General features: G+C 33.3%; 1 pseudogene; it reads left to right on the top strand.

Annotated features, from left to right (window-relative positions):
* Positions 1-1,634: 1,634 nt before the first annotated feature.
* LOC149547803 (uncharacterized) lies at positions 1,635-9,693 on the top strand (annotated as a pseudogene).
* The last annotated feature ends 3,512 nt before the right edge of the window (positions 9,694-13,205 follow it).

The raw sequence follows: 13,205 nt of genomic DNA, 5'->3' as shown, positions 1-13,205 counted from the left end.
TCAAACTTGTTCTAGACATTGACACTTGACATCAATCCCAAAACATTGAACTCAAAAATGATATACTTGTTTGGATATGCTGAGCATTTTCTTTGTTTACTTTGTTTTGCTTTATCATATCTCCTTGAGCAACTCGATGATGTCATCTTTGACTAGAGACGTAATGACTGGGGGGCATGATCTTTTCCTTTGCTTTATGTTTGCAATTTAGTTCCAATAAGTTGATTTATTCCTATAAGAGGGGTGTCCACTATAAGAGCCTCCATCTCGTATTGGATGGCCATGTGTACCTCAACTCCTTCTATAAGAATATGTCAATAATGTCGGTGCTTCTCCTTGTTTGTTGGAGTGAACTCTTCATGCTATAGTAAATATTGATGCTCATCCTACTAAGTGAACGTACGGGTCACTGCGAGTATATCTAGCACACTTCTGTCTTAGGTTACGAACGCAAGGGTCATTGGGGATAGAATGAATACTAAGTGCTTAGCATAAGAGGGATCTCCCGTGTGTTTGGTGTGCCTATTATGCAAGCAACATTCAGGTCATCCTAGCATTTATGCTCTGATGCTTATGTTAACTTGCTATATTAAAAGGGACACATGTTTTGGTCATTCTAGCTTCTTGTGCCTTGAATGCTTGCATTTAATCCTGACATCCCAATAATGTATGTTATATTCATATTTTCATGATTGCAATGTCAGTGGGAGTTGTATAACATACGAGCTTTATTTTATATCCAATGATCATAAATTGTCAAGGCTTGGTAACCAGACCTAGGGTTGCATTTAAAATAGTCTTGCATTACATACTTCATTTACATTAGCATGCAATTTGATGGTAATTCTATTCATACTCCACATGCATCAAATTCCTCCATGACTGCACAAGCATTTGGTTCATCGATTCACACTCCTCAATGGAATACCTGTGACTGTCAAACAAAAAAACACACGACACTACGTAAGATGTCAGTTCATACATATGCGTTCTATCTAAGTACAACATACATCTCATGTACATCAAAGCAAAACAAAATAGACAATGACATGTACACAGCAATACTCAGCTCAAAATCTCATATATATATCAAAGAATGGGTCAGTACAAAAATGGGCGCTACTCGAGCGCAATCGATCAAAAATGATACATGTGGTGCTGGCACACCAATCAATACATAGCCAAGGATCAAAATAAAAAAATCATGCATAGAGTGTCTAACTCTATCCTAATCCCTCACCTCCAAGAGGAGTAGGAGGAGCAGGGGTAGTAGGTGGCAGAGGCGGTGGTGGCATATCTGGCTTGACAGGAGGTCATGCGCCTCTAGGCTCTCGCGTGTACTGAGAGAATCGTTGAACCTGCAGTGTCTCATCTGGCACGTCACTAGTGTATGTAGCATAGTAATATGTAGCCTGAGCAGACTGGAAGTGGATCTCACCCTGCGCCAACTCCAGCCTCTGTGCGCTCCCTTTGACGATCTGTCTCGCTATCTCTCCACTAGATGCGCATCCCGGACTGCTACTGCAATCTGCAACTCTCCCAACTGTCAGGAGGCCACACGAACCTGCTCTCGGTACCTCCATACCATGTCCTACACCCCACCTACCAGTTGATCTGGCATATCCTCATCTAACATGTCAAGTTTTTGCTATTGTGGTGGTGCCTGCGGCTGTGGTGGCACCTGCTACTGTGGAGCCTCCTGCAGAGGGGCCTCCTCCTCTGTCCTCTGCCTGCATTTTGAGGTTATTTATTGCATGTTTTAGGATTTTTTTTAGGGGTAAAATCTTTCTTTGTGCGAGACCGATCTCTTCTCGCACGAAGGTCTTCTTTCTTCGTGCAAAGATTCAAGGCTATCTGTTTCTTCGCGCACAGCGGTGAGGATCTTTGCACGGGAGGCATTTGGTTTCGCACGAAGAAAGAGATTCCTCGCACGAGTCGATTGGGTTTTCACGTGAAATCTTCTTTTCTCGTGTGGAGATTGATTTCTTTGCATGAACAATTATTTTTTCACATGAATGCATGATTCTTCGAGCGAAGAAACAATGTCTTCGTGCGAAACTTTATAATTTCGTGCAAGATTTCATGAATTTTGCACGAGATTTCATGAATTCTATGCGAATTTCCATGACAATTTTGACTTTTGCACTTTAAAATTGCATTTTATTTCATTTTGATGCGTCATTTCGACTTGATACTGATCGTTTGTTTGTCATTTTTTTGTTGTGCGTGCAGGAGGTCTTTGGAGACGTTGCATTTAGGTCACACTATCTACCATATGGAGAGTTATTGTAGAGTTTGGATGATGCAGATCGGGCACACATTGTCTGATTGGGTTTGTCCTTTCTTTGCCGGATTCCAACCGTGATGGTGAATCACGACTTACTCACAGCTTTGGTGAAGCATTTCCATTCGGAGACGAACACCTTCCACTTGCCGATGGGCGAGATGACCATCACTCCAGAGGACATCTGGAGGATTTTGAGGATTCCTTTCCACGGCACTCGAGTCATCTAAGTATCTCTAATTAATTAATAGATTATTTAATTAAATAGAAAAGGTAATTATGAGAGCATATCTCATTTTATTAAATTTAATTCCATAGTACATTAGCCTTAGGATATAATTTAATTAATTAAAGTATAAATACTTAATAATTAAATTATAATTAAATCAAGTAGGTTTAATGCAACTAATATGAGTACATACTATAGGAATTAAATAAGAAATATGATGAATGCAGATTAGGGTTTTCTGCATCTGACAATTAAGTCAAGTAGCGAATAGCAAAATGAGAATTGCCTATTAGAATAGGACTTATAAATTATCAGAAATAGACCAAAATTGGTATAATGGCAATGAGCCAATTTTGGGGTATTACATCATGCACCCATTAATTGATATAAAGATGGGTCGAGTCCTACTTAGCACTAGTTAGAGAGTCAATTTGTAAATAATTAGATTTTTTTTATTAGTTTAGAAGCATATGATTGTGTAAAGGAATCTCTCACTCTCAACACAAACTGAGAGAAGGATTTCTTATAAATTCAAGAATGTAATATGTATTTAGGGTCACCATTTTTATTTTGCAATAATATATGTTGTTGGTACTCGCATTTGGAGTGTAGTGATTCTTGGCTAAATGTGTTATATTTTGTGGATGTATGTTCATGGAATTTAATTGAGCCAAAATTTTATTGCGTTATTTTTGTTTGTGTAGTCTTTTAATTCTAGTGTTTGTTGTGGGTCTACAAATTATATTGGTGTACTTAGTTCGAGAAGAGATCACCACATTGTTCCTACATAGAGTTTTGTCTCACATGAGCACACTTTCTATGTCCTTGCAATTTGATGAAAAGTTAAACATCTTACAGTTATTGAATTCCCATTGACGATTGCATTAGTGGATTTACGGAAGTGCTACTCCTATTTTCATTGGTTACCTACCGATATTTTCAAAGGCTTAACATGCAGACATGTTGTTTCCATGGTTAATGTCCATTAGGAATTTCCCTTTCATGTTATTTACTTTCGTCTCTTGTTACTTTATCTTTGTTATTTACTTTGCTAACCCCTGGTTAAATTAGGAATTCATATAGTTGCATTGTTAGATTACATTCATTAAAAAAATAGAAAATACCAAAAACATATCTCTTTTGCTGTTAATTTTGTAACAACAAACAAATTGATCATTTGATCCAAAATTGGTTCAAACCTGCAAAGGCCTTCTTGTGAACAAATACATTTATCTTCAACTAAGCAGATTTTAGCAGGTCACAAGATCACCTGGAACCTTGGAGTTGATCCCACATTAGCTTTTCAAGAGAGGAATTTGAAAGGATTCCTTTCGTTAAGCATCATGCAAAATGATAGCTCAATAGAAGTAGTGCTAGAAGGAGGATTTGAAAACCATTCGGCTCAAAAAACCTAAGTTTTTTGAAAATTATTTGATTTTCAAATGTTCAAATAATAATAAGTTTTAAAAGAATTTTAAAAATAAAAAATAAAATAATTCTAAGTCTGTGAATTTTGAGGAGGTGCATAGGTGCATTGTTTTGAGAAAGTGTGCTTCTTCAAAGGTGGGCTTTTCCAGAATAAGCATAAGTTCCTAAAATTTAGTCACATTCACAAGCATCATAGTGATAAAGAGATACCAAGAACTCCACACATTTGCATTACATATTCCATAATTATCATCTACTCTACATTCTAATTCATACATTCCCATCATTATGCACCATGTCTTGCTTCAATGCCCAAAGTTCACCTTTGAATCTAACTGGTCCATTACATGAATTGCTCAAAAATCTTGAATTTTTTTTGCCACAGTTCATCTATTGAGAATCACAAACAACAGAAGATCATATTAAAATTTTCAAGGAGATCTGTAATCAAAACCGGATTCAGCATATGGACGTAGTATGCTACCTTTTTCCTTACACTTTAGGGGAAATGGCATTCAATTGGTACCTCAATCTGCCACCAACATCTATAAGGGATTGGAACTCTTCTAAGAGCAAGTTTCTGGAACAATTCAAGATCTATATTGATCTAGCTATCCTAAATCATCATTTCATCTCAATTAAGAGGGATCCCCATGAGACTATTTCACAGTTCAATCATCACTTCTATAAGATGTATCAAATAATTTCCATAAATTGTACCACAAGAGGCTACTATCCATATCTATTTTGGAACAATGGATTCATTAACTTCTATTTTTCTAAGAAGGATCCCACCTAGAGACATTGATACCATTAAAAAGGTCTTCAAACAGGCTATTACATTCACAAAGCAGGTTATAGCTGCTCCAATGCCAACAATTACATATTCAAGGTATGAGTCTCAAAAGACTATTTTCTTTGAGTAGAAGACAACTACATCCACTGAAGTAGAAAATAATATGGCTAGAGAGTTTAAGCCCATGAAGGAGACAATGTCTCTTTTATCCAATGAACTCATCAAAATAAAGTTGAATTCCTCAAGAAACCAAGGCAATCATCCAAGACAACTTGCTGCCCAAAACAATTATTCTCAAAATCAAAGTGGAAATTTTGACCTTTACAGTAACATCAACAATGAGAATAATGGTATTATAGGTATTAGTCCAAGAGAAAATGGATATGGGTATAATGATGTTTTAGATTAGCCTCCAAAGATCATGGAGAAACAACCTTTGCAGTTTAGTGCAATGATGTTTGAATCATGTGATAAATCTATAGGAGGACAAAATGATGAAGATGATCAAGAGGAGTTTGTGTTCCCATTCAATGAAGAAATTCTTCCAAGAGTTGATGTTTCAGTAAGTGTGGATATGCCAATAAATTTTGAGGATGCAAAAAAATTTGAAGTTTCAAAACTCCATGAAGTTGCAAAAAGTGATGGAAATGTAGAAGATCCTGAGGTTGGTGAGATTTTTGAAACAGAAAGTCATCAAGATGAAGATACCAATTCTTCCTACTGTGATATTGATTCCCCATTGGATAATGATAAGATACCTCCCTCAAAACAAGATTCTTCATTAGAAGAGATGGATATAGTGCTCAATTTGGTCTCAAGTTTGACTAAGGAAATGTCTATTTGTGGGTATTTTACACACATATCAAACCATGCAATAACTGAGTCATGTAGTATTTTATATACTGCAATAATTTTATCACAATAAATAGTAATAGGATCAATTATCTCTTCTTGCATACCTTCCAATTGTTGTTTAATCTAGACAATATTTGAACAATTGATCGCAACAACAACATACTCAACTTCAATAGTATATTGTGAAATACGACTATGTTTCTTACTTAACCATGTAATTAGTCTTTCTCCTAAAAAGAAATCTCCACCACTTGTGCCTTTTCTATCATCCATATGGCTATCCTAATATGTCAATATCGACTTTAAGAGTAATGTCACCATCTTGTTTACACCACAGTCCAAAATCTTTAATTCCTTTTAGATATTTGAATATCTTGTTCACACCAGTCATGTGTATTTCCTTTGGATTAGATGAAAACATTGCAACATTCCAATAGCATATGAAATATATGATCTACTATGTACAACATACTATAATTTACCAATCATTGAGTTGTATTGTGTTTCATTTACCTCTATAGTATTGTCTTCCTTAGATAATTTTACTCAAGTCACCATAGGTCTACAGACTAGAATTGACTCATCCATTTCAAAAACATTCAAAATTTCCTTTACATACTTATATTAAGTCACATAAATAGAACTCCTTTTTTTATGAACTTGTAATCCAATGAAAATTTTGATCTCACCAAACATGGACATCTCAAATTCATTACTCGTTTGATTAGAAAATGTTTTGCATAACATATCATTTCCTTCAAATATAATGTCATCCACATATTTCAATAATCAACACCATACTTTCATATTCACATTTCAAATATAGGTTATTGTTCTCACTTGTTCTAGCAAATCCAATCTTAATCAAGTAAGAATTTAACCTATCATAGCATGCTCCTGATGCTTGTTCCATTCCATACAATGCATTGTTCAACTTACAAAGAATGTTCCTCTGATCAAGTTCAATGCATCCTTCTAGTTGTTTTGTGTAGACTTATTCTTCAAGTATCCCATTCAAAAATGTAGATTTAACATCCATTTAATTAACTTTGAACTTTTTGTAAGCAGCATAGGCCAACAATGTTCTTAAACATTCCAATATTGTCATAGGTACAAATGTCTCACCACAATCAATTCCTTCTTCTTGTGCATAACCTCTAAAAACTAATATTGCCTTGTTTCTCACCACTTCACCATTTTCATTCAACTTATTTTTGAAAATACATTTTGTTCTTATCACATTCTTGTATGTAGGTCTTGGTACTAATGTCCATGTGTTGGTCTTCTCTATCTGATCAATATCTTCATTCATATCATTTCTTCAATCCTCGTTTTTAAGAGAAACCTTAACTATTCTACTGTTGAATATGTGTTGCCTCTTAACTTACTTCTTGTCAACACTGTAATTTTTTTGTCTCCAATGATTTGTGTAGGTGAATGATTCTTTCTCACATATTTGGCTAATATAGGTTCTTCTCTAATTCTCAACATTTTCTTCACTCAGTTGAGGTTTAACTTCTTTCTCAGGTTGTACTATCTGATTCTAGGGTAAGTTAGTCTATGACTTAGTTAATACTATTTGATTCTTAGTAACTCTCTGTTGTAACTTGGGTAGCATTTTAATTGCCTCTTTATACACATATAAAAACTTTTTGTAGTCTTATGGTTTCTTCTTTCTTTCTACATTGTTCTTACTTGCAAACTCATCAATTCTCACATTGGCACTTTCAACCATTTTGTTAGTATCTTTCTTCAAACATGCATAAGTGTTACTCTTAGATGAATAGCCAAGAAATATACCTTAATATCCTTTTGAGTCAAAGTTTCCATTGCTTCCATCCTTATGAATATAAAACCTACTTAAAAATATTTTCAAATAACTAACATTAGGTGTATAACCATACCAGAGTTCATAGGGTGTCCTATTTGTTCCTTTCTTCAACTAAGCTCAATTGACAGTATAGACAACAGTGCTAATAGTTTCTATCTAGAATATTTGTGCAACATTTGTTTCAATCAACAATTCCCTTGCACAATCCACAATTGATATATTTATTCTCCCAACAATCTCATTTTTTTGTGATATCCTCGGTGTAGATAATTGTCTTTTAATACCATTCTTGGCAAAAAAATTACTAATTTCAATAGACATAAACTCACCACCTCTATCAGATCTTAAACATTTCAATAATTTACTAGTTTCTTTCTGAACTCTATCCTTATGAACATATCAAAAGCATGCAATTTCAACTTCATGAACATTAAAAGTTGTCATTCTAGAATAGTCATCAACAAACAAGATGAAATATTTTTTACCATAATATCTTTCCATACCAATAGGTCCACATAAGTCAGTATGTACTAGTTCCAAAATATCATTGGAAGTGTGTGTCTTGCTTGAAAATTTTGACTTTTTCATCTTACAAAATTTATATTCTTTACATGTAGCATTCTCAGGTTTATGTAGATTTGGTAAGCCTCTAAATCTTTTCTTTCTACTAACCTTCATCATGTTCTCAAATTTTACATGACACAAATTTTTATGCCACAACAATACAACCTCAACTTTAGAAAATAAACATGTCTCAACAATAGGATCAAGATAAAAAAATATTGCCTTTTTTTTGCATTCTAGTTCCAATTAGTTTTCCTTCATCATCATAGACCTTGACTTTTTTGTTATGAAAGTCCAACTTATGACCTAGATTGTTGATCATAATTGACTTGCATATTAGATATTTTAATTAATTATTGTCTATATTCAATTGCAAAGACTTTTCAAATTTTTTTGAATTGTCCATTCAATTTGTAATAAAGGTGTAGATGAAGTGACCTTTCAACTTCCATGAAGATGTATAAAGAGGCTCAAGATGAATTGAACAATAGAAGGAGATGGAGATAATCATGTTTTTTGACATTGCCAATTTGTATTAGATATTGTATATGGAATTCATGGGCATACATCTCATCCATGGGATTTCCCATCTCCTATTGAGTTTATGGGCATACATCTCATTCATGGGATTTTCTAACTTTTATAACTCGAACATACAACTCCTCCATGAGTTTTTCCATATTTTATTGATTCATAGGCATACATATCACTTGAGAGATTATCCATAATTGTAAAAGATATTTAATATTATGAATAAATAGAAGTCTTTATATGACTTATTATGTGTTTACAATACCACTATTCTGTCTTTCTATATTTTCCTTTGAATTGACAAAATGATTCAAATCAATGAGCAGCTGAAGATCTATGTAAGAAAATTCTCGAGCGCGCGATTCACTAAGATAAGAAGAAGCATTTTGGCAAAGATAATGTTCAGTGGATACACCCACATAGACAATCAGAATGTTTCCAAATTTGTGTCAATTGTTTCAAGTCTAGATCATGTTCAGTTGAAGTTTCTAGAGAGAAATTTATAGATCTTCCCTCCTTCTGAAACATAAGGAAAGATTATCGTAACATTTTGACCCCCCTCAGATGTTGATGATTCCTTTTCAAGACTATCAAGATAATATTCAGCCTAGTGGTTGGTAGAGATTTTTTGGTGTTACACCTTATTAGCCATACTTCAATGTGGATACATCTGATGTCTTGGAGAGGATTTGAGATTCCCTACTTCCATACAAAGGCACCTTTTATGAGAAAATTGTTAACAACCCAAACTTATATGGTCCTTTCTGGATATGCACCACTCTTATATTTGTTGGTGTAGCATTGGGAAATGTGGTAGCATATATTTCTCGCAAGACCCACTACAAACATTGGAACTATGACAAAAATCAAGTTACATGGTCAGCTTGTCTATTTTATGGCTATGTTGGGGTTGTGCCTCAGTTGTCTACTTTGTGATAAAGTATCTTTCTATACCATCGGGCCTTGTACAACTATGGTGCTTGTATGGGTCTTCTCTCCTTTTAGTTATCCATGCTTCACGCTTGTCAGTCATTCCATTGGAAATATTTAGATGGGAAATAGTTTTCATTGCAGGGTTGATGTTACCAACATTTCTTTCCCTTAATCTCTAAAGTCACATCAAAACTGACAAAGAAAAGATGGTTAATAGTAGACTTGGAAAGGTGTCTAGATAAAGATATTTAATAAAGATCTCATTTTTAGGCTACATGGAAAAATCATTGTTGAGTATATATCTTGTAGAAGGTGATAAGACAATAGGGCCCATTGCCTTGTAAGAGGAAGGAATGATCATAATTGATTTGCATATTAGATTAAATCAAATATTTTAATTAATAATTGTCTATATTCGATTATAAAGACTTTTCAAAAAAAAATTGAATTGTCCATTCAATTTATAATGAAGATGTAGATGAAGTGACTTTCAACTTCCATGAAGATGTATAAAGAGGCTCAAGATGAATTGAACAACAAAAGGATATGGAGATAACCTTGTTTGTTGAGATTGCCAATTTGTATCAAATCTTGTATATGGAGTTCATGAGCATACATCTCATCCATGAGATTTCCCATCTCCTATTGAGTTCATGGGAATACATCTCATTCACAAGATTGCCCAACTTTTATGACTAATCATACATCTCATCCACGAGTTTTTCCAAATTTGATTGATTCATAGGCATACATATCACTTACGAGATTCTCCAAAAATTTATAAAATATTTAATATTATGAATAAATAGAAGTCTTCATATGAATTATTATGTATTTACAATACCACTATTCTTTTTTCTAGTATTTTCCTCTAAATTGATAAAATGATTCAGATCAATTGTTCAACTAAAGAACACTCAAAAGATTATGTTTTAGTCCTTGTACCCAAAATGCATCATCACATCTAATTTTATCATTCAATCTTAGTGATACTCTACCTTTCATTGGACATGGAACACCATTACCTAACTTAACAGTTCCAAAATCATCAATTTCCTCAAATTTGTCAAACTTACTTATGTCACTAGTCATATGATGTGAGTATCCACGATCTATAATTCATGATTCATTCTTGCTAACATGTGAGATAAGGGGTATTTTACTTTCATACCTTTCTCCATTGGGATCTTTCATGATAGCAACATATACCATCTCAACTTATATACTTCCTTCTCTTCATTAGTAATGGTTTTGGTGTGCTCTTCTTTAGAAATATAAAATGATTTCTTTCATTTGTCTTTGTCTCCCTTGTTCTTTCTGTACTTATAATATTTCATTTCATTTCTATCACTCTCACTTTTATTAGGAATTTTAGCCACAAAATTACCAACTTTATTGCACTTAAAATAAATTATGGGTAGTTTACATTTGCATTTATCTTTACCTCTTAATAACCTTCTTGCAAGAAATGCTTCAATTTCATCTAGATCATCTTCATATTTAGACTCACTTTCTTCCTTACTTTTCTTCTCTTTCTTTGAATTACCAATGGTTAGTAACTATTTGAAAGAATTTTTAAGTATAACGATACTATTATCATAATTAATGCTCAATTAAAATATGGTCAACCAACCAACTAAACTGTCGAGTGTCAATATATTTCCTAGAATAGCTCTTACTTATTGAATTGTAGAAACTTTTATAGAATAGATAGGTAGGATAGTTCTAAGAACTTTACTTACAATTTTATAGTAACTAATAATACCTATAAGAACTCTTATTACACTCACAACTTCTTTGATTTCATTTACATATTGTGCATCATTATCACCTTCTTTCATTATAATTCCATCATACTTGCCTCTAAGACTTTTAGCTCTAGCTCTTAGTTCATTTGGATCTCCACCATGTACAAGTGCCAATTTGTTCCACATCTGTTTACATTAGTGCATTTCTTGATATCATAAAACTTGACATCATTAGGAGTAAATGCAATCTTAGTCATTAGACAATTAAGATTCCTCTTCTCATTCATTTTTTCCACAATCATAGGAGCAACATGTGTAGTTTACTCATTATCTAACCATTATGTTATATTATCTCCAGTTCCAAATGTTGTAGCATCATTCTGTCTTACCATTAGGATACATTCTCCTTATTCAACTTTGGCACCTCTCTCTTATATATCTTTTGATCTTTAGCTCACATTCCTTTAAATTTATTTCTCCAAACACTAAGCTCTAATATTGATTTTTTGATAACTAAGAGGGGGAGGTGGGTGAATCAATTATAATCAATTACCCTATAGTCTCTTCAAACCTTTCAATACCAACAAAAATTCATACACATCAAAAGAAGCCACTTAGTGATCTTGTTCAACTTCACAATTAATTTACTCCAAATAGTTAACTCTTTATTTATTACTTTACCAAATATCAAAAATATAACTTTACTATTATCTAGTTGTTACCAAATTGTAGTAAAAAGTAAATATCATGAAAATCAACTTGCAACATAACAATAATCATATATTTGATGCCAAGATTTTTAATGTGGAAATCTTGTAAAAGGAAAAAACACTTGGCATTAATCTCATATTGGGTTTGACATATAAGTGACAATATACTTAAGTCATTTACTTAGTTCATGCTGAATAAGTAATACATGTCGAGCATAAGTTGTCAGATAGTATATGCGAACTGATATATATTTAGTGTAAGCTGAGTAACTAGTAAGTGTCGAGTCACTCAAGTGTTAAGCAGATGGTATGTGTTGAGCTATTCAGATCTCAAGTGAGTGGTGAATGCTAAGTCATTTAGAGGCTGAGTTACAACATTGAAGTTGTAGTTGATGTTGAGCATCAAGGACTTCAAGTGATGAGTTATAGAGTTTTGAAATAAATGATTGTAATGGCACAAACTTCTATGCAAACCATTTTTGGGCTGACTTGAGAATTGTTTTATGATCTTTAATGATAAGGAAAAACCTTAATTGTGAATCCTTGTGCATTACATGCATCCAATCAGAAAAAGGGAAGGTTTAAGTGATAATATGGGTGAATCACTACCATTGATTCATACCTAATCGTAAGTCACCAAGGTCTTCTTAAGGAAGACAAACCCTAAAATTTCTAAGGAATGCTTAAAGAGAATTGAAGAGAGTTTGCATGCACAAATAGAGCATTCACGTTGATTAAGGTGTTATGAATTGAGTAATATTGCAACATCAGTTAAACAAGAATGGAGGAAAGGAATCAGAGGATAGCAAAGATACATCTGATAGGAAAGGATCAAGTATACATTAGTATAGATGTGATCTAACATCAAGCAATAGAGTGCTAACCGAAGGATAATTGCTGTGACATTTTAATAGGTGAAGCAGTTAAATCCTAATAGAGTAGTCTTGACAGGTTGTTATAAATCCTTTAACAAGGTGCTTACTTTATTGTAAGTTAAAGTCCTTTTACCAGGCACACTTTTAGCAGGGCATTTAAATCCTTTAATAGGGTAAGATTTGTTAGAGTAATTTTTTTTTTTACTACTTAAATCATTTTGATTTAATTAGTTAAGTTATTACTCTTTAGTGCTTAAGCTTTCTCTTAGGTGCATTAATAATTAATTATTTTATTAATTATTAATGTGCAACCTAGCTTTCTTAGGCTTTAGGTTTTTCGTTCACCTTTAAGGTTGAACCCTTGCAATTTTTTTTTCTTTATCTTGGAATACATTTTACTCTCACTCCATTGAGATTTCCA

This window comes from Cupressus sempervirens, chromosome 7, assembly GCF_028749045.1.
Source record: "Cupressus sempervirens isolate cs-2001-9-10 chromosome 7, ASM2874904v1, whole genome shotgun sequence".
In the NCBI taxonomy this organism is placed as follows: Eukaryota; Viridiplantae; Streptophyta; class Pinopsida; order Cupressales; family Cupressaceae; genus Cupressus; species Cupressus sempervirens.
This window is presented reverse-complemented; position numbering and strand designations above follow the sequence as displayed.